Genomic DNA, 21,772 nt, shown 5'->3' with positions numbered 1-21,772 from the left:
TAAATCTTGGTTAACTTATTATTTTTTTCCATTAAAATTCTTCGTCATCTGTCTTAAGTAAGCTTTAAAAGGGTTTAAATTAAATTTTAAACTTCTACACAAAGCCATGAGATGCCTATTATCCCTTTTAACTTCACTCTATAGGCTTATAATGAAAAACATTTTTAATTAATCCTTTATGCTCTTTTAGGACTTAAAAATAGAAAAGAATGAAATTTTCAAACCAACTTATACTTCTATTGAGCATGTAATTCTATTTAAACATATAAAAATATATTGAATCCTAATTTCATAAAGTTTTAAATACTTCGGAAGTAGTCATCCTGAAAAAAACAAGTAAACAAAATAATGTACACTTTAAACTTTTAAAATCTATTAGTAAGAGCTTATTTCCTCAAGGGTTAAACATATTTGCAACATAAAACAGCCAAATATTAAAACCATTCCACATGCTTTAGTAGAAACTTAAAATTTAAAACATTTTACCTGGAAATCTAAACTAAGTAGGCTTTGCTTGGTGTCATTTAAGTCTCCAGATGAAAATGAAACAAAACCAGAGCTTTCTTTAAAACAAAGAAGGGATTGTTGAAAATTGTTAACTGACTTCTTTGCAAAATCTAAAATAACTGCTTCCCTTGGGGATACATGCCTTTCGGTTCTTTGTGCAGAAAATCAGCCAAGAGAGTAACCAGGGAAAATAGTTACCAAGGCAAATATTTGTTCTAAATCATGGGAAAAGTGGAAAGCAGCAGAGGGGGGGAAAAGCATTAGTCTGTAGGCTGAGAAGGCGGAGTTGGAAGCACAAAAGGGGAGCTTGATTAAGAAATGCGTGATTTTCATAGACTAATTACATTAAAAATCTTAACGTTCCAAGTTAGAGGACTATGCCTTCCTGGAATGCCTTTAATTGGGTTAATGTTATTTAACTCTCTCATCGGCTCTCTGCCTGCCACACCAGTCTCACACCCAATATTGTTAACAAAACAGAAAGCTGTTACATATTAATGTCATTGAAATTATGTAACTTCCAACCTTAAGCAATAAGAAGAAAATATTCAAGGGAGCTATGAGGCTTCTGATTAAGGTAACTGGCAAATTAATTATCTACCTCAGCCTCAGTTTCTTCATCTGCAAATAAGCAGGTCAGAGACAGATCAAGGTTCCTGGCCCACAGTGCTGCTTATAGAGGACCTTGGGTGAGTTACTGCTGTTTGTGACTAAAGTTTTTTCTTTGTACAGCTGGGATGGTAATACCTATCTTTCAAATTTTTGTGCAGATAGAATGAATAGCACATACAAAATGCCTGTCGTAGACTAGGTAATTATAATATCTATTTTTTAAAATTCTTACTTACCTCATGGGTCTAAATTATTTGACAGAGAGAAGATACATTTTTGTCTTTCCAAAATCTTAACATGACCTGGGTAGATCAAATCAAGATGATGGACTGAGCACATGGGCCACTCAAATTCCTAAAAATAACAAAAACTATGTTTGTTTTTAAAAATGTAACACTGCACTACAAAATAATTAGTACTATTAGAAGACAAGAAATGTTGAGAAATTCCTTGAAAACTGAAGGTACATAGGCTCTGTCTGGCAGACGACAACAAAACACGTATGAGACAGGGTAACTCTGAGGGTGTTCCAGGTTTAGAAATTATAGATCCTGGGAATGGTGAGATTCGTTGGGAAACTGTACTCAAGAGAAGCAGGGCATATGACCCCAACCTTCCTGATGTCTCCATCATTTGTTCAAAGTATTAGGCATTTACCCCCAAATTGAACCCATGTTCTCTTCCACTTGGCCCTGGGTGTCTAGTAGAAAAGGGAACCCCCATCTTCAGAATCCAGACTAGCTCAACCCAGTACAAGCACAAAGTTGACTATCTCCACCCACACATTCAGAGCTTTGGGTCAGTGTTCTTAACATATGCAGGTAGCCCAAGATTACCAAACATTTGCAAAGATTCTAACATTAGAGATAGGAGTTCCCCTCATCTCCACCCCAAAATACCTACCCACAATCAGAAAAGAGCTTTGGAAATTTAATCAAGAATGAGAAGCCACTACAGACCTATTTGAATTGCAAAAACCAAAACACTGATAATACCAAATGCGGGTGAGAATGTGAAGCAACAGGAATTCTCATTCATTGCTTGTGGGAGTACAAAATGGTACAGCCACTTTGGAAGGTAGTTTGGTGGTTTCCTAGAAAAATTCAGCAGTCATGCTCCTTGGTATTTACCCAAATAAGTTGAAAACTTATGTCCACACAAAAGCCTGCACACAGATGTTGACAGCAGCTTTATTCATAGTTGCCAAAACTTGGAAGCAACCAAGATGTCCTTCAGTAGGTGAAAGGATAAACTGTGGTGCATCCTACAATGGAATATTATTCAGTGCTAAAAAGAAATGGGCTATTAAGCCATGAAAAGACATGGAGCAACCTTAAATGCATATTACTAAGTAAAAAAAAGCAATTCGGAAATGGCTATGTACTATGTGATTCCAGCTATGTGACATTCTGGAAAAGGCAAATCTATGAAGACAGTAAAAAGGTCAGTGGTTGCCAGGGGTTGGTGGTGGGAGGAATGAATAGGTGGAACACAGGATTTTTAGGGCAGTGGAAATACTCTGTATGATATCATAATGATGGATACACGTGTTTATACTGTTGTCTAAACTCATAGAATGTACACACCAAGAGTGAACCATAATGAAACTATAGACTTGGGTGATTATGATGCATCAGTATAGGTTCATCAGTTATAACAAATGCACCACTCTAGTGGGGGATGTTGATAATAAGGGAGGCTGTGTGATGGGGGGGACTAGGGATATATGGGAAACCTCTGTAACCTTCCTATCAATTTTTCTGTGCATCTGAAACTGCTCTAAAAAAAAGTCTTTAAAAAAAATGTGGCCTGGGGCTTCCCTGGTGGCACAGTGGTTGAGAGTCCGCCTGCCGATGCAGGGGACGCGGGTTCGTGCCCCGGTCCGGGAGGATCCCACGTGCCGCGGGTTGGCTGGGCCCGTGGGCCATGGCCACTGGGCCTGCGCGTCCGGAGCCTGTGCTCCGCGGCGGGAGAGGCCACGGCAGTGACAGGCCCACGTACCGCAAAAAAAAAAAAAAAAAAAAAGTGTCCTGATTTATGCATTGTTTTGGGAGGAAAACAATGTGGATGACATGCAGTATTGGACACATTGCTTGCTTAGGGCAAACAGAAACATATTTTTTTTAAAAAAACGTTTTACTTTATATTGGAGTATAGCCATTAACAGTGTTGTGATAGTTTCAGGTGCACAGCAAAGTGACTCAGCCATACCTATACTTGTATCCATTCTCCCCCAAACTCCCCTCCCATCCAGGCTGCCACATAACATTGAGCAGAGTTCCTCGTGCTATGCAGTAGGTCCTTCTTGGTTATCCATTTTAAATATAGCAGTATATACATATCAATCCCAAACTCCCTAACTATCCCTTCCCCCCACTCTTCCCCCATGATAACCATAAGTTTGTTCTCTAAGTTTGTGAGTCTGAGAAACTCTTCTATAATGGATTCCTAGAAGTGAAATGCTGGGACCGAGTATACCTATTGTTAAGTTGTCCTCAAAAGAAACAGGATAGGGACTTCCCTCGTGGTCCAGCGGTTAAGACTCCACGCTCCCAAGGCAGGGGGCCCAGGTTCGATCCCTCATCAGGGAACTAGATCCCGCATAACTAAAAGTGCCCGCATGCCAGCAACTAAAGATCCCATGTGCCACAACTAAGACCCAGCAGAGTGAAATAAATAAATAAATAAGAAACAGGACAAATTAACAATAGCTATACTCTGTCCCAGCATATCACTTCTAGGAATCCATTGTAGAAACACATCTTTCTCTGCATAAGTGTGCCTCTAGGAAAGTACTTTGAAGTATTGTTCCCAAGGGGGGAGGGGAATTAACCAGTTATATACTGATAGGGAACAGTAGGCTGCCATAAAGCTACGTAGAGAGACCGAAGTAACTGTTATATAGACATGCAAAATTGTCCACAATATACCAAGAGGAAGAAAGAAATTTTAAAATAGTACACGTGCTATTATGTTCCCTTCTTTTAATGTATACAATTTAACATCTTCCTAGAGAACAAATTGGAAGAAATAAACAACAAACTGTTAGTGGTTATCTTTGGGTGATGGAATTATGGGAGGATTTTAGTATGTAATTCTGTACTTTTATAACGTTTTGAGCTTTTCATAACCAGATCAGAAAAAAAAGAACTTTTTTTAAAAAATCTTTAAACAATCAGAAAAAGAAGAAACTTAAATAGCAGCATAGAGGAATAGCCAAGATTATCATACCAAGATTGGCAAAGTTGCGGAGAACCAGATTATACAGTTTCTGAGGTCCCTGCTCTAAAATCTTGTGGGTTAATGGACTGTTACATGAGTCCTGCAGAAACTATGTTAACCACAGTAGTACATGGGAAATGCTGGTATTGGTGCTCTCCTCCTTTTTATTACTGCAGCCATAACTATGTTCTAAACCTTGGCTCTGACAGCCACTCTGCAGAGTTTGGTGTTGGTCACCAAACAGGGTGTCAACAGGTCCCTGAGTGCCCAGGCTACAAGCACAGCCAGCATGGGTTCCAACTCCAAAACATGTGTTTGAGTAAAGTCACCTTTTCAATATTTTCAATGAGTTAGTCTTTCTTTTAAGGGTGTAGTTGCTCAGATAAAGCTAAATTTCCCCTCTCAGAAATGGGAGTCTTATCTTGCTTCAGGCCTGTTCTATATCCCTTGCTAGTGCCATAGTTAAATGCCTTTTCAGCTAACTCACGCTGAAGTGTGACAGTGCTTCATTTGCTTTCATTGAATTTACCCTCTCAGAGGAATATTTACATTTAAGTGGAGTACTAATGTATGAATATGCCATGATACCTTCCCCTATCAGTGGACATTTGGATTTTTCCCCTTTTTGAGTTTTGGTGCATTTTTCCAGATTGCTTTCCAAAAACATTCTTGTAATGTATACTCCCACCGGAAATATGTAAAATGTCCATTTACCTGCCACTTTATTTTTTAAATGATTTTTGTATGTTTGAATAGGTAATCTATATAAGTAGCATAAATTTTTTAAATACACGGTTAAAATTTTCAGTTTTCTATATCCAATATTGGAGGATTAGATGATTCTACCAACCTTCCCTTCAAAGACAACTAAAAAACTGGATCACTGGATCACTATTTAAAAACATCTTAAAATCGTCAATGAGATTAAAAAAAAAGACCATAAGGAATCACTGGGTTTAGATCTGAGAGGGTTCATGAGCACCTTTTTGCCCTGGCGGTGTTTGTCAAAAATATTAAAAGCAGGGCTTCCCTGGTGGCGCAGTGGTTAAGAGTCTGCCTGCCGATGCAGGGGACACGGGGTCGTGCCCCGGTTCGGGAAGATCCCACATGACGCGGAGCGGCTAGGCTCGTGAGCCATGGCCGCTTAGCCTGCGCGTCCGGAGCCTGTGCTCCGCAACGGGAGAGGCCACAACAGTGAGAGGCCCGCGTACCGCAAAAAAAAAAAAAAAAAAAAAATTAAAAGCAAAAATATCAATGAAATAGAAAAATTCATGCAGGAGACAGGATCAACACTGCCAAAAAAAAATTTTTTTTAACAAAACTAATAAAATATGTAGCAAGACTGATGCAGGAGAAAGGGAAAAAGCACAGATCACCAGTATGAGGAATAGGAAAATTTCTATTACTACAGAGTGAAAACAGTTAAATCAGAGGATATTATAAACAACTTTATGCCAGCAAATTTAGACAGTATGGATACTTCCTAGAAAAAGACAATTTAATAAAACTGTCAGAAAAAGAAATAGAAAATCTGAATTGTCTACTATTGAAACCATAAATTCAAACCTTCCCACAAAGAATACTATAGGCCTATATTAATCAACAAATTCTACCAAACAATTCTTTAAGGTCAGCATAACCATACCATACTGCAACCTGACAAGGACATTACAAGAAAGGAAAATTATAGATCAGTCTGACTAGTGAACATAGATTTTAAAAAAAGTAAAATATTAGCAAACCAAATCTAGCAGTATATAAATAGGATAATATATCATGACTACACTAGGTTTATTTAAGAAATAACTGGTTGATTTAAGGATAAAATCCAAACATTATATTATCACCTTAATGTTTAAAGAAGGAAGAGAGAAAAAGCTGTTACCATACTAAAATAGAAGGGAACTCCTTAGTCTGTCAGAGTTATCTACAAAAAAACAACATACTTCCACTCCTAGCTATATACCCAAGAGAAGTGGAAACATAAATCCACATGGAAACTTGTACACGAATTTTGAATTGTGTAGCTACACTATTCCTAACAGCCAAAATGTGGAAACAACTCAAATATCGATCAGCTGATGGACGGATAAAGTGTGATCTGTTTCTACAATGGAATGTTATTCAGCAATAAAAAGGAATGAAGCACTGATGCATCCATGTTCAACATGGATGAACCTCAAACAGATTATGCTCAGTGCAAGAAGCCGGTCACAAGAGGCCACATATTGTATGACTCTTTTTTTTTTTTTTTTTTGCAGTACGCGGGCCTCTCACTGTTGTGGCCTCTCCTGTTGCGGAGCACAGGCTCTGGACGCGCAGGCTCAGCGACCATGGCTCACAGGCCTAGCTGCTCCGCGGCATGTGGGATCTTCTCGGACCGGGACACGAACCCGTGTCCCCTGCATCGGCAGGCGGACTCTCAACCACTGCGCCACCAGGGAAGCCCTGTATGGCTCTTTCATATGAAATGTCCATAATAGGCAAATCCATACAGGCAGAAAGTAGATGAGTGGTTGTTGGGGTGAGGAGGGTAAGAGTTGGGATGGCACAATGGGGAGTGACTGCTAATGGGTACAGGGTTCCTTTATAGAGTCACCAAAATGTTCCAAAAGTAGGTAGTGGTGATGGCTCCCAACTATGAAAATACTAAAAACACTAAATTGTGTACTTTAAAAGGGTGAATTTAATGATATATAAATTATATCTCAGTAAAGCTATTATTAAAAAATACTCAGTGTTGAAATATTGAAAGTTTTCCCTTTCTGGGAATAAGACAAGCAGGCTCACTGAAGGTCCTGGCCAGTGCAGTAAGGCAAGAAAAAGAAAAAAATGTTTTAAATGTATAAGTAGAAAATCAAGGGCTTCCCTGGTGGCACAGTGGTTAAGAATCCACCTGCCAGTGCAGGGGACACCGGTTCGAGCCCTGGTCCAGGAAGATCCCACATGCCGCAGAGCAACTAAGCCCGTGGGCCACAACTACTGAGCCTGTGCTCTTGAGCCCATGAGCCACAACTACTGACCTCACGCACCACAACTACTGAAGCTCGCACGCCTAGAGCCTGTGCTCCGCAACAAGAGAAGACACCACAATGAGAAGCCCACGCACCACAACAAAGAATAGCCCCTGCTCGTCGCAACTAGAGAAAGCCAGCGCACAGCAATGCAGCCAAAAACAAATAAAGAAATAAATTTATTTTAAAAGAAAATTAAGTAAAAGAAGGAAAAATCTCTGATTAGCCCAGGTAAAATCGTTGTATACATAGAAAATCTGAAATGGTGGCGGGAAAGGGTTGGGGACCGTGAAATGAGTAAAGGGGCTCAACTGTGTGGTGACAGACGGAAAATAAATTTTCTGTGGTGAGCAAATTGCAGGGTATACAGGAGTAGAAATATAATGTTGTACACATGAGACTTATATAATGTTAAAAATCAATGTTACCTCAATAGAAAAAGAAAATCTGAAATAACTTTCAGAAAAATTATTAAATCATCTAACATGTTTTCCAGATATACAATTAATAAATAAAAATCAATTGTGTCTTTCTATGGTTAGAGAATTAAAGAAAAAGATGTATTTTTTTTGTTTTTATTAAACTAGACAAATTCTAAAATGTACATGGAAATACAAAGGCCAAAGAATAGCCAAGCCATTCTTGAAGAAGAACAAGGCTAAAGGACTTTCTGTCCTAAATATCAAGTCTTATTATAAGAAGCTACAGTAATTAAGACAGTTTGGTAATAACACAAGGAAAATCAATAGACCAATGGAACAGAAAGTAGCCCAAGAATTCATTCACATTCGGCTACTTGATTTTTGAGAGAAGTGGCCCTGCCAGGTGAATTTAGAGGGACTGAGGAACAAAGACAGAAGAGACTGTAGATATTAAAACAGGCCATGGACTTGTTCTGCTGTGCTCCAGAGACTAGAACCAAAATCAATGGACAGATGATACAGACAGGCTGATTTGGGCTGAGTTTAAAAAACAAAAGCCCTTTCTCATAACTAGAAGTGTCCAACTGAGCTGCCTACTGAGATGCTAAGTCCACTAGACTGAAAGGATTCTAGTAGAAACTAGATGACATTCTACTGGAAATGCTGCAGAAGGTAATTCTCAGACACTGAACTCGATGATATCATTTTTTTCCTGGGCTAAGGGATTTTCTTTTTTTTTTAATTTTTATTTTATATTGGAGCATAGTTGATTAACAATGTTGTGTTAGTTTCAGGTGTACAGCAAAGTTATTCAGTTGTACATGTATCTATTCATTTTCAAGTTATTTTCCCATTTAGGTTATTACAGAATTTATTTAGGCTGCTCTGGGTCTTAGTTGCAGCACACAGGATCCTCATTGCTGCATGCAGGATCTTTAGTTGTGGCATGTGGAATATTTAGTTGCGGTATGTGAGATCTAGTTCCCTGACCAGGGATCAAACCCGGGCCCCCTGCATTGGGAGCATGGAGTCTTAACCACTGACCACCACGCAAGTCCCTAGGTTATTACAGAATATTGAGCACTGTTCCCTGTGCTATACAGTAGGCCCTTGTTGGTTATCTGTTTTAAATGTAGCAGTGTGTACATGTCAATCCCAAACTCCCAATCTATCCCTCCTCCCCTACCCTTCCCCCCTGCTAACCACAAGTTGGTTCTCGAAGTTTGTGAGTCTGTTTCTGTTATGTAAATAAGTTCATTTGTATCATTTTTTTTTAGATTCCGCATAGGTGATATCATGATATTTGTCTTTCTCTGTCTGACTTACTTCACTTAGTACGATAATCTCCAGTTCCATCCATGTTGCTGCAAATGGCATTATTTCATTCTTTTAATGGCTGAGTAATATTCTGTTGTTTATGTGTACCACATCGTCTTTGTTCATTCATCTGTCAATGGACATTTAGGTAGCTTCCATGTCTTGGCTATTGTAAACAGCACTGCAATGAATATTGGCATGCCTGTATCCTTTTGAACCATGGATTTCTCTGGACATATGCCCAGGAGTAGGATTGCTGGATCATCTGGTAACTCTATTTTTAGCTTCTTCTTTTTTTTTTTTTTTTTTGCTGTACGCGGGCCTCTCACTGTTGTGGCCTCTCCTGCTGCAGAGCACAGGCTCCGGACGCGCAGGCCCAGCAGCCACGGCTCACAAGCCCAGCCGCTCCGCAGCATGCGGTATCCTCCCGGACTGGGGCACAAACCCGCGTCGCCTGCGTTGGCAGGCGGACTCCCAACCACTGCGCCACCAGGGAAGCCCTATTTTTAGCTTCTTAAGGAACTTCCATACTGTTCTCCATAGTGGCTGTACCAATCTACATTCCCACCAACCATGTAGGAGGGTTCCCTTTTCTCCACACCCTCTCCAGCATTCATTGTATAGATTTTTTGGTGATGGCCATTGTGACAGTTGTGAGGTGATACCTCATTGTAGTTTTGATTTGCATTTCTCTAATAATTAGTGATGTTGAGCATCTTTTCATGTGCCTCTTGGCCATCTGTATGTTGTCTTTGGAGAAATGTCTATTTAGGTCTTCTGCCCATTTTTTTTTTAATTTAGTTGACATGTATCTTTATTTATTTGTTTATTTATTTTTGGCTGCGTTGGGTCTTCGTTGCTGTGCGCGGGCTTTCTCTAGTTTCAGCAAGCGGAGTCCACTCTGCATTGCAGTGCGTGGGCTTCTCATTGCAGTGGCCTCTGTTGTTGCAGAGCCCAGGCTCTAGGCGCACGGACTTCAGCAGTTGTGGCTCGCAGGCGCCAGAGCACAGGCTCAGCAGCTGTGGCACCTAGTTGCTCCGCAGCATGTGGGATCTTCTTGGACCGGGGCACGAACCCGTGTCCCCTGCATCAGCAGGCAGACTCTCAACCACTGCACCACCAGGGAAGCCCACAAATTCTTAACCACTGTGCCACCAGGGAAGTCCCGACATGTTTTGTCTCATCAGTCTAAAGCAGCAGTTCTCCAGTTCTCTCTCTCTCTCTCTCTTTTTCTTTTTTAGGTCTTTTTTGGTCTTTCATGACATTGACATTTTTGAACAACGTTTTGTAAATTGTTTTGTAAATCTTTAACTTGGATAGGTTATTCTTTCCTCATGATTAGATTTTGGTTAAAGTTTTTGGCAGATGTATTGGATGAAAGGTACTGTTCCCTGTTCAGTGCTGACCTCAGAACATACTTGATCTGATGTCTCATTATTCCTGATGTTAAGTTTGATCTCCTCACTAAGGTGATGTCTGCCAAATCTCATCTTTGAAAAGGGACCTTTTTCCTTTGAAATTAATAAATAACCTACTGGATGACATTATATGACACAATCTATTCCCTATAATCTTTCACCTAATGATTTTAGCATCCATTGCAGATCAGTTCTTACTATGGAGGTTGCAAAACAGTGGTTTGAAATTCCATCATTCATTTCTTATTTGGTGGCATTCTTTTGTGAAGAAGAGCTTTCCATCCTTCCCACCCTCCTTTTGAATGTTTTTGCTATCAGCATGAACTCATGGATTCTTTTTTTTTATGCCATCCATTATGTCATTTTTCATTTTGTTCCCAAATTATCAAAAAGTTAACCTGTCGGTGTTCCTTCAAGTAAGCAGTTGTGTTCAGTAATGTTCTATAAGTTTCTTTGAGAGACTGTATACATCTTTTAATATATTTAATTCTAAATACTTCCATTTTTGTATTTTTTAAACATCTTTATTGGAGTATAATTGCTTTACAATGTTGTGTTAGTTTCTACTATATAACAAAGTGAATCAGCTATATGCATACATACATCCCCATATCCCCTCCCTCTCGCATCTCCCTCCCACCCTCCCTATCCCACCCCTTTGGTGGTCACAAAGCACCAAACTGATCTCCCTGTGCTATGCAGCTGCTTCCCACTAGCTATCTATTTTATATTTGGTACTGTATATATGTCAGTGCTACTCTCTTACTTCACCCCAGCTTACCCTTCCCCCTCCCCGTGTCCTCAAGTCCATTCTCTACGTCTGCGTCTTTATTCCTGTCCTGCCCCTAGGTTCATCAGAACCTTTTTTTTTTTTTTTAGATTCCATATATATGTGTTAGCATATGGTATTTGTTTTTCTCTTTCTGACTTACTTCACTGTGTATGATAGACTCTAGGTCCATCCACCTCACTACAAATAACCCAATTTCATTTCTTTTTATGGCGGAGTAGTATTCCATTGTATATATATGCCACATCTTCTTCATCCATTCATCTGTTGATGGACACTTAGGTTGCTTCCATGTCCTGGCTATTGTAAATAGTACTGCAATGAACATTGTGGTACATGTCTCTTTTTGATTTATGGTTTTCTCATGGTATATGTCCAGTAGTGGGATTGCTGGGTCATATGGTAGTTCTGTTTTTAGTTTTTTAAGGAACCTCCATACTGTTCTCCACAGTGGCTGTATCAATTTACATTCCCACCAACAGTGCAAGAGTGTTCCCTTTTCTCCACACCCTCTCCAGCATTTATTGTTTGTAGATGTTTTGATGATGGCCATTCTGACCGGTGTGAAGTGATATCTCATTGTAGTTTTGATTTGCATTTCTCTAATGATTAGTGATGTTGAACATCCTTTCAAGTGTTTGTTGGCAATCTGTATATCTTCTTTGGAGAAATGTCTGTTTAGGTCTTCTGCCCATTTTTGATTGGGTTGTTTGTTTTTTGGATATTGAGTCGCATGAGCTCTTTGTAAATTTTGGAGGCAAATCCCTTATCGGTCACATTGTTTGCAAATATTTTCTCCTATTCTGTGGGTTGTCTTTTCATTTTGTCAGTGGTTTCCTTTGCTGTGCAAAAGCTTTTGAGTTTAATTAGGTCCCACTTATTTATTTTTGCTTTTATATCCTTTACTCTAGGAGACCGCTCAGAAAAGATGTTGCTGCGATTTATCTCAGAGTGTTCTGCCGATGTTTTCTGCTAAGAGTTTTATAGTATCCAGTCTTGCATTTAGGTCTTTAATCCATTTTGAGTTTAATTTTGTGTATGGTGTTAAAGAATGTTCTAATTTCATTTTTTTATGTGTAGATGTCTGGTTTTCCCAGCACCATTTGTTGAAGACACTGTCTGTCCTCCATTGTATAGTCTTGCCTCCTTTGTCATAGATTAATTGACCATAGGTGTGTGGGTTTATTCCTGGCTTTCTATCCTGTTCCATTGATCTATATGTCTGTTTTTGTGCCCATACCATACTGTTTTGATGACTGTAGCTTTGTCGTATAGTCTGAAGTGAGGGAGCCTGATTCCTCCAGCTCCGTTTTTCTTACTCAAGATTGATATGGCTATCTGGGGGTCTTTGGTGTCTCCATACAAATTTTAAGATTTTTTTGTTCTAGTTCTGTGAAAAATGCCATTGGTAATTTGATAGGGATTGTATTGAATCTGTAGATTGGGTAGTATAGTCATTTTGACAATATTGATTCTTCCAATCTAAGAACATGGTATATCTTTCCAACTGTTTGTGTCATCTTTGATTTCTTTCATCAGTGTCTTATAGCTTTTGGAGTACAGGTATTTTATCTCCTTAGGTACGTTTATTCCTAGGTATTTTATTCTTTTTGATGTGACGGTAAGTGGGATTGTTTCTTTAATTTCTCTTTCTGATCTCTTGTTGTTAATGTATAGAAATGCAACAGATTTCTGTGTATTAATATTGTATCCTGCAACTTTATTGAATTCATTGATGAGCTCTAGTAGTTTTCTGATAGCATCTTTAGGATTTTCTATGTATAGTATCATGTCATCTGCAAACAGTGACAGTTGTACTTATTCTTTTCCAATTTGGATTCCTTTTATTGCTTTTTCTTCTCTGATGGCTGTGGCTAGGACTTCCAAAAGTATGTCGAATAAAAGTGGTGACAGTGGACATCCCTTGTCTTATTCCTGATCTTAGAGGAAATGCTTTCAGCTTTTCCCTGTTGATTATGATGTTAGCTGTAGGTTTGCCATATATGACCTTTATTATGTTAAGATATGTTCCCTCTATGCCTACTTTCTGGAGAGTTTTTATCATAAATTGGTGTTGAATTTTGTCAAAATCTTTTTCTGCATCTATTAAGATGATCTCATGGTTTTTATTCTTCAATTTGTTGATGTGATGTATCACACTGATTGATTTACGGATATTGAAAAACTAGAAACAAGAAATTTACGAATGGAAAAGCTCACCAGTAAAGGCAAACATAAAGTAAAGGTAGGAAATCATCTGCACACAAATATGATATCAAAACCAGAAATTTTGAGAAGAGGAGAGCACAAATTCAGGATATTGGAAATGCATTTGAAATTAAGAGATCAGCAACCTAAAACAATTATGTATGTATATAGACTGCTATATCAAAACCTCATAGCAACCACAAATCAAGTATCTTTAATAGGTATACACACAAATAAATAAAAGGAATCCAAACACAACACTAAAGAATGTTATCAAATCACAAGAAAACAAAACAGGAAAGGAAAAAAAGCCTACAAAAACAAATCCAAAACAACGAAATGGCAATAAAAACATATTAACAATTACCTTATGTAAACTGATTAAATTATCCAACCAAAAGACATAGACTGGTTGAAAGGATTCGAAAACTAGATCCATATATGTGCTGTCCACAAGAAACCCACTTCACATCTAGAGACACGTACAGGCTGAAAGTAAGGAGATGGAGAAAGGTATTCCATGCAGATGGAAATCAAAAGAAAGTTGGTGTAGCAGTACTAGTATCAGACAAAATAGACTTTAAAATAAAGACTGTTACAAGAGCCAAAGAAGGACACTACATAATGATCAAGGGATCAATCCAAGAAGAAGGTATAACAATTGTAAATATATATGCACCCAACATAGGAGCACTTCAGTATATAAGGAAAATGTTAACAGACATAAAAGGAGAAATCAACAGTAACACAATAATAGTGGGGGATTTTAACACCCCACTTTCATCAATGGACAGATCATCCAGGCAGAAGATCAGTAAGGAAACTCAGGCCTTGAATGACATGTTAGACCAGATGGACTTAATTGATATTTATAGAGCATCCCATCCAAAAGCAGCAGATTACACATTCTTCTCAAGTGCACATGGAACATTCTCCAGGAGAGTTCACATGCTGGGCCACAAAGCAAGCCTCAGTAAATTTAAGGAAATTGAAATCATGTCAAGCATCTTTTCCAACCACAACTCTATGAGATTAGAAATCAACTACAAGAAAAAATACTGAAAAAACGCAAACATGTGGAGGCTAAACAATATGCTACTAAACAACCAATGGATCAGGATCACTGAGGAAATCAAAAAATAACCTAGCAACAAATGAAAACGAAAGCACAATGAGCTATGGGACATGTGGCAAAAGCAGTTCTGAGGGGAGTATATAGCAATACAGTCTTACTTCAGGAAACAAGAAAAATCACAAATAAACAACCTAGCCTTATGCCCAAAGCAATGAGAGAAAGAAGAACAAACAAAACCCAAAGTTAGTAGAAGGAAAGAAATCACAAAGATCAGAGCAGAAATAAATGAAATATAAACGAAGAAAACAGTAGGAAAGATCAATGAAACTAAATGCTGGTTCTTCGAAATGATAAACAAAATTGATAAACCTTTAGCCAGACTCATCAGAAAAAAGGGAGAGGGCTCAAATCAATAAAATTAGAAATGGAAAAGTATAAGTTACAGTGGACACCACAGAAATACAAAGGATCATAAGAGACAACTACAAGCAACTATATGCCAAAAGAATGGACAACCTGGAAGAAATGGACAAGTTCTTAGAAACATACAATCTCCCAAGACTGAATCAAGAAGAAATAGAAAATATGAACAGACCAGTCACAAGTACTGAAGTTGAAACTGTGATTTAAAAACTCCCAACTGGGACTTCCCTGGTGGTCCAGTGGTTAAGACTTCATGCTTCCACTGCAGGGGGCACGGGTTTGATCCCTAGTCAGGGAACTAAGATCCCGCATGCTGTACAGTGCGGCAAAAAAAAAAAAAAAAAAAAAAACTCCCAGCCAACAAAAGTCCAGGAACAGATGGCTTCACAGGCGAATTCTATCAAACGTTTAGAGAAGAGTTAACACCTATCCTTCTGAAACTATTCCCAAAAAATCACAGAGGAAGGAATACTCCCAAACTCATTCTATGAGGCCACCATCACTGTGATACCAAAACCAGAAAAAGATACCGCAAAAAAAAGAAAATTACAGGCCAATATCACTGATGAACATAGTCACAAAAATCCTCAACAAAATACTAGCAATCTGAATCCAGCAATACATTAAAAGAATCATACACCATGATCAAGTGGGATTTATCCCAGGGATATATGGACTCGATGATATCATTTTAATGCTAAGGTTCCATGTGTCTTTGCTTCTGCCTTCTTAAGATGGCATTGTCAGACCACAGGGACCATAGAGGTCCACCCGTCTCTGGGAACTTCCCTCACTCCCTGAGCAGAGTTTGATCAGAGGCCATTCTTAGTAAAACAGGTGACATGGACAGAGGCAAGTTCTAGGTCAGATTCTCTGTCCATGGGTCCTCCAGTCTACTAATTCTGCATCCCTCCTTTGAACTCCCAGATCTCTAGAACAGACCCTGCAACCCCATGCTTAGCATACCGGGCAGAGGACACATTGATGGGTTTCTCTGCATTACTTCTAGGTGTGGAGACAAACTCAAGTGAACGAATGATGCCACTTGAGGATGTTGGGGTGCTGAGTCTTTTTTTTTCAAGATTGTTATCTATTTATTTTATTATTTATTTGGAGCTGCATCAGGTCTTAGTTGCGGCATGTGGGATCCTCACTGAAGCATGCAGGATCTTTCGCTGTGGTGCACGGGCTCTTCATTGTGGTGCTCGGGCTTCTCTCTAGTTGTGGCATGCGCCTTTTCTCTTCTCTAGTTGTGGCTCACAGGCTCCAGGGCGTGTGGGCTCTGTAGTTGTGGTGCGTGGGTTCCAGAGCGCGTGGGCTCTATAGTTTGCGGCACGTGGGCTCTGGTTGAGGCACGCAAGCTTAGTTGCCCCACGGCATGTGGGATCTTAGTTCCCTGACCAGGGATTGAACCTGCATCCCCTGCATTGTAAGGTGGATTCTTTACCACCGGACCACCAGGGAAGTCCCTGCTGAGTCTTGATAAGGGAAAAATCTAATGAATTAGTGCCGTTCCTTGTATTAAGATTTGAGTAAAGTGTAAGAGATTACATTTGATATAACAAGTGTTCCTAGGGCCTATCATTTCTTCATTTCATCTTAGTTTGATTTCCTATTGTGCTGCAGGAACAATCATTTGGGGAGGCTGGAAGGGATGAAGGGATTAAGGCAAGAGTATGGGTGAAGGTTCATATATGATATTACAAATGTGCAAAATTATAAACCAAGCTAGGAAATAGTTAAATAAATTATGTTGGGGCTCCATTCTCTTACCCTGTCCAGCATCCTTTATAACTACCTGGAAAGCTGAACTTCTCAGAATTTGCCTCCACAGGAATATGGTGGCTCAGGAAGGAGCAGGATGGTGGCCATTTCCCTCCTACCCCATGTCATGTTCTGCCCCAAGTTTTGACCTGCTTGTGTGGACACCCAGCCCATGCTTCCAAGTTCCTCCTCAACTGCACACAAGCAAACCCTTTGGGCCTAGGGTTGCTCACACTAGCAGTTGGGTATGTCCTTAGGGTGATAGAGCCAGGGAAGAGGCCTGCATGGGCCCTGGAAACTGAGACACTAGGGCAGGAAACTCTGGGGTGTTAGGTGCATACCCACAGCATGATCTTGAGGGGGAGGTGCTAGCTGTAAGAAAGCATGTGGGCCCCTTGCTTAGTGGGAAGGGGAGAGCCAGAGGAAGACCAATGTGGAGCCCATTTCAGAGACTCCAGAGACACACTCTCACCCAGGTCTAAGTGTGGGACTAGGATTACAAACTAAGAAATATCATGAGTGGAAACCATAGTTTTCAGAGAAGAAAATATTCTGAGTGGAGAAATCATATGGTAAGGACTTAGGTGTAGTGCTTATGTGATACACCACAATTCCCAAAAATGATGTCCTCTGTGATATCATATGTTTCTAAATGTACTTTGCTCTTGAGATAAGCGAAGTGCTACTGTAGTGTAATACAAATTAAGGAAACTATTCTGAAATAATCTGATTTGGGTACAAAAAGTACAGCAAATAAATGTGTGTGAAGCAAGTAGGTTCTCATACATGACTGAAGGCAGCATCTTTATAAACTTATCTGTGGATCGGGAGGAGACCTTTAATATTTGCCAGTCTGGTCTTGTGTATGAATTCACACCTCCCAGGTATCCATTCTTTTGTATTCATGACCTAAACCTAAATGACTCAACTGTCTCGAGAGTGTAACATTCATGCCCAGGTGTTCAATGATGGCAGTGACTGTGTCTCAATGGAATCTTGGTGTCCTTGAATCAGTAACATGGCATTTTGCATAATCATAATTTGTTCTTCTTCACCTACTAATATATTCAGCTTCTGTAAGCCAGAAAGAATCTTACTATATCCTGTCTGGCTGTCCTCAAACTGCCATCTATTTTATCTTCTCATTTTCTCCTTAATTTCTTAAAAGAATATCTACAGGAAATGCCTCCATGTATTCAACTTCCCATTTGTTCCTTAACAAATTCTGCTACTACTGCGATTCTGCTGTGGCATTTATGGTTGTTGTGAAAGTGTCCTCTCAAATGTCCAGTGGCCCTCAGAAGCTATCTAATCAGCCTTCTTTTTTTTTTGTCATTTTCTTATTGATTGCCCTATTCTTGGAAGTCAGTCTGTTCTTACTTCTATCTTGCTTACTTTCTTTCTCATCATCTTTTACTGCCCTTACCCCACACACTTACACATTGTAAACAATGATGTTCCCCATCCTCCATAGCCCTCTTCTCTATCTGTCCTTACTCTCCCTCACGATCTTGTTCATCCGTTAAGCAAACATAAATGAGCAGTAGTCACATTGCTTTAACATATACCAATAAGCTACAGATCTATTCTAAGCTCTAAACTGTTTCCTGAGCTTTATATTCAAATTGCCAACTTCCATTTGTTCAACTTGGCTTAGATCTCTCCCACACGTTGCATCAGCACATCCAGAATAACAAGATGTACTATCTACCCTCCAAAATTTGTTATTCCTACTGTATTCCTTATTGTAAATAACTCATGGAAATACAGAAATGCAAGATTTACCGAATTGCTGGTTTTACTGCTCAGAGACGTTTTAAATTTTGGTTTTGTCTCTGCTTTTTATAGATGTTTATTTAAGTTTAGGCTTGAAAGGAGATGTGAGTTTATATTATGTCCCTATAGCCAGGATATTGTTTTGCTTATCCAAACTAACCTGTTTTAACACTTGTAATATTCTGACAAGAGTTCAAGAGAGTTTAGGTTAAATTTTGTAGAGGAGAAATTTTGTGCAAAGAAAATACATTTGGTATTTATGGTTTAATTTCCATTCTTAAAAACTACAGTAAGTCATTTTTTGCCGTAAGAGTGTGCATTCAAAGCTAAAAATATAATGCATGTTATTATAACACTTAGATAGTTTTGTAGAGTTGCAAAATAACCTAGGAATAGACATTTTTAGTATGTGCATTGGCAGAATCAGGTCCTCTCCTGTTCCTATACATGATGGGGATGGAAGAAAAACAAAGGAACCAGCAGCATTAACTAGTTCCACTGTGTGCCAGACGCCTAGTTCTCTGCTGGACACAGTGCTCAATAAATCCTTCAACCCAGTGATGTACCTTGTTATCCTCCAGTTTACAGAGGAAGAAAGCTGAAGTATTACAGAGGCTAAATGAGGAAACTAAAGCTTCACAGAGTTAAATGATTTGCCTGACTTGCTGAGAAATGGGAGAACTAAGAGTGACTTCAAGTTAGTCTTATTTCTTTCTTTCCACAACAGTCAAGCAAAGTCACTTTACAGCTTGCCCCTGCAGTGCTCCTTCCCCCAGCAGAAATGGAAGGATGGGTAGAACTATATTCTGCAGCCCACATCAGCAGAAACCGACTCTCATCACCATTATGGCTCCACACACCCATAAAGCCATAGGAGTCAGACGCCTTCGAGATGAAAACCAGATTGCCTGAGTGTTTGGAGAGCAGACGTGGTAAACATCACTTCAGAGGCATCAGGGCCAGAATTCATCTTGGCCTCTTGCCTCCCAGGGAGGACTGGGTGAGTCACATCCTTCTCTGGAACTAGGTTCTTATCTTTAAAAAAGTCCCCTGTTGACAACTCAGGTGTTTCTCTCTGGCGTTCTGGATATGGCATTCCCACTTTGGGATGAATCACCGCAGACAGAGCCTCCAGAACTGGTCTTTTCCTATAATTTTCCTCCTGCAAACCCTGAAACCCATGCATAGCGTGAGGTTTGTGAGACGATTACACAGATGGTAGTTTTAACATTTGTTGGGAAAGGGATTCTTTTCTACTGATACACTGTCTGAAGGAGGTGGCTATAAATCAGAGTAACCACAATATTTACAAAGGTATTTAGTGGAAAAGAAGACTTTGGCAACCGGTTAAGCCATCACTCATGGGGGATAAAGTGAAGCTTGCTTGTGGTTTAATAAATCAAAACATAGTGTGTTTGTCCATGGCCTCATTTTTTCCCCATTACTGGTGGGTGATCTCATCTTTTTCATTTCCATTAGAATCTTTCAGCATCCAAGAGTAGGAAAAAATTAATGTTAACTTCATTTATTATGTTGTATTTCCATTTTTAAACAGAAATTTAATTTTAATTCTGCCAGATTTGTGAATGCAGTTTACAAACTCTTCTAAGATTTGTGGAATTTTTATGAATAGTATTCTGGAAATTACTGACTTTTTTGTGTATGTACAAAGATATCATTTTTGAATTAAGTTCTTTTCTCAATTTGCCCAGATGAAACTCTGGTCTTAGAAAGAATAAAACTAAACCCCTCTCTGCAAATTATAGCAGAATAGTAAATTTAGAAATTGCTAGAAAATGTAAAGAAGACTAAAATTATCCATGGTCATACCCTGTTCAGATAACTAATGCATAAATAATAGTATTTTAAAATACAATGCTCATCTTTATCCTACATTTCTGCCAGAGTGAAGAGTTTGAGTGTTGCCACTCACAGGCACATATGTAAATAATCTCTGCCTTGCCACAATTGGGTAATTAACAACAATTTTTTATTGTTTTAAAAACTCAAGCCTCAGAGATATGGGGACATATGTATATGTATAACTGATTCACTTTGTTATAATGCGGAGACTAACACACCATTGTAAAGCAATTATACTCCAGTAAAGATGTTAAAAAAAAAAAAAAAGAACCTCAAGGCTCCACTTTCTGATAGCCTGCTCTTTTCTTCAGTCCCTAACTTCAGTAACATCTTTTCCAGGAAGCTTTCTCCCGTTCCACAGTTCAACCATTGCACGCTGGCTGTACTACTTTGCCAGCACTGATTACACCCTGCTTTGTATTATAAATAGTGGTTTCCATATGTTTTCCCCAAATGTATGTAAATTCCTTGAGGACTTACACGTATGTGTGCCGGTGATTAAGTCATTCAACAAGTTTTTTTTTACTGAGTGCATCTTGAGCTCACTGCTGAAATCTATAACGATAAATAAGGTTGACAGAGTTCTTACTTACAGTCAATTAAAGTCAGTTCTTACTACTAAGGGATCAGACAAATGGCTGCCTTGGTATTAAACAGTATGATCACTTCTGTGGCTGGGTTGTGGGGTGGTATTGGAAATATGCAGGAGATACCCATCTGGAGCTGTCAGAGCAGTTTTTAGCAACATTCAGCAGAAATGATTCTTCCCCTCTTTCCAACACTCATATCTCTTGGTTTTTACAGCCCAACTCCTTTGCCTCACTTAATAATCTCCTTTGCTGATTCCTCCTCTTCATCGACTTGATCTCAGGCCTGAAACCTCTTCTCTAGCTATAATTTCTCTCCAGGTGAGTTTGATCATCTGTATTACCATCTGTATGCTGGAAGTTTCTAGCTGCTTTCTTGACATATCTGTTTCAATGTCTAGGAGTCATCTCAAACCTAAGATTAAATTTGACTATAGACATATTTAAACTGAAACTTAAAAGTTAAATAAGAGTTTGTATACAGAGGGATAAGGTAAGAGAGAATGTTCTAGCCAGAGGGGATAGTGTAGGAGAAAGGCCTGATGAAACTGGCATCTTTTGGGAAGCGAAAGTGATTGTGAGGTGTGGAGGACTGAGTGCAGGAGAGAAGCAGCCAGATCTCCACAGGCTCTAAAAGGGATGTTGGAGGTTTGGAGCTTTACCCAAAGGCCACAGGAGAGGAGCATAACCAGTGTGGCATTTTATCAATAGATGGATAACTCTGTAGTTTGGCTTATGAATTGAGTGGAAGGATCAAGTCTAGGGACAGGGCTC

General features: G+C 39.2%; 2 protein-coding genes across 3 annotated transcripts in view; one reads left to right on the top strand and one right to left on the bottom strand.

The window, feature by feature from the left end:
- The window catches only part of ECM2 (extracellular matrix protein 2), a 36,743-nt gene extending 36,170 nt beyond the window's left edge, over positions 1-573 (bottom strand). For both annotated transcript variants that reach the window (XM_060015044.1, XM_060015045.1), the window contains exon 1: positions 487-573. The gene's annotated coding sequence lies outside the window, so the exon portion shown is untranslated. The remainder of the gene's footprint in view (positions 1-486) is intronic.
- The window catches only part of CENPP (centromere protein P), a 223,929-nt gene that overhangs the window by 177,014 nt on the left and 25,143 nt on the right, over positions 1-21,772 (top strand). The window lies entirely within an intron of this gene.

Source organism: Delphinus delphis, chromosome 6 (assembly GCF_949987515.2).
Source record: "Delphinus delphis chromosome 6, mDelDel1.2, whole genome shotgun sequence".
Classification (NCBI taxonomy): Eukaryota; Metazoa; Chordata; class Mammalia; order Artiodactyla; family Delphinidae; genus Delphinus; species Delphinus delphis.
The sequence above is the reverse complement of the archived record's forward strand: the minus strand, read 5'-3'. Positions and strand labels throughout refer to the sequence as shown.